Consider the following 1,369-nt stretch of genomic DNA (forward strand, 5'->3'; position numbering starts at 1 on the left):
GAGGAAGAGGTTGGCAGAAAGAATGTAAAAGCCAGAGGAAGGGGTGGAGTGTTACACTTCCCCCCATACTCTGTTAGCAAACCCAATAAATTCTTTAGGATTAAAAAAAAAAAAAAACAGAGCTAATGGAAAACTTCATTATTCCACCAAAGTTGACCCCTTGTTGGCAAATCCTTTGGTCTTTGATATCTTATTCTTATTTTCCCCCTCTTAAACATCACTCTGTGTGTGTGTGTGTGTGTGTGTGTGTGTGTGTGTGTGTGTGTGTGTGTTGTGGTGGGGAGCGGGGTGTTCACAAGTGCCTTTAACATGTAGACCAGGCTGGCCTTGAACTCACAGAGATCCACCTGCCTCTGCCTCCCAAGTACTGGGACTACAGGCATGCGCCACCACGCCTGGCCATTATATATATAGTTTTTTATGTAACCTGCTTCAAGTTATTTCTGGAAAAATGTGCTAAAAATTGCTTCTCTTTGGAATAATAATAAAAAATGTCACATGCAAAATTAAATGACACTCTATATTAAAGAAGGTAATACTGAGCCTCAAGGTTATCATCAACCACAATAGCATGTGTATCTAGAAGACACACACACCAGCACTCAGGATCAAAGATAGCATAGAAATTAAAAGTGGGGTTTCTAGAGCAAGGACCTTGGCTTCAAGTCCTGGCTCTGACACCAACTTGCTCTGTCACCTTGGGCAAATCATTTAACATCTCCCCAAATCAGCTTCTTTGTCTTAAAAATGGGAGCTTATAATTATAACTAGTCTATGGGTCTGTTGTAAGATCAATTGAGTCACTATAGGGAAATCAAAAAGTCCCTGGGCGATCATTGTGGAAGAGAAGGAAGAAAGATTGTAAAAGCCAGAGAAGGTAGATGATCACAAGGAAACAGTCTTCCAGAAAGCTGGTCAGTTACTCCCATGAACTCACAGCAATGGTAACAGCATGCACAAGTCCCAAGCAAGCTCAAGCCAGACAAAATCCCAGCGTAGACATGGGGAAGTGAATAAAAACAAACTCAACCCTACCTGAGGAACTATTGGCAACCAATGGCAGCTGGGAAGGGGAGATTCAGTCTCAGTTAAGTGAGACTCTTAATAGGTTGACCAGGCTCCAGTAGATGAACCCACACCAAAAGTCATTTGAGGACACAGACCTGGCTCTGGTTCTCTCACTCTCACTCTTGCTCTCGCTCTCGTTCTCTCTCTCTCATTATATATATACATATATTATATATTATGTATACATATATTATATATATTAGAGTACAGGAAATTTGGTTGATGGTTAATAAGGTGGAGATCCACATATGAGAGGGGATCTAAATATGATCAAAGTGTATTTTTTGAAATTCGCAAAAAT

Source organism: Nannospalax galili, unplaced genomic scaffold (genome assembly GCF_000622305.1).
Source record: "Nannospalax galili isolate Female #2095 unplaced genomic scaffold, S.galili_v1.0 scaffold233, whole genome shotgun sequence".
Classification (NCBI taxonomy): Eukaryota; Metazoa; Chordata; class Mammalia; order Rodentia; family Spalacidae; genus Nannospalax; species Nannospalax galili.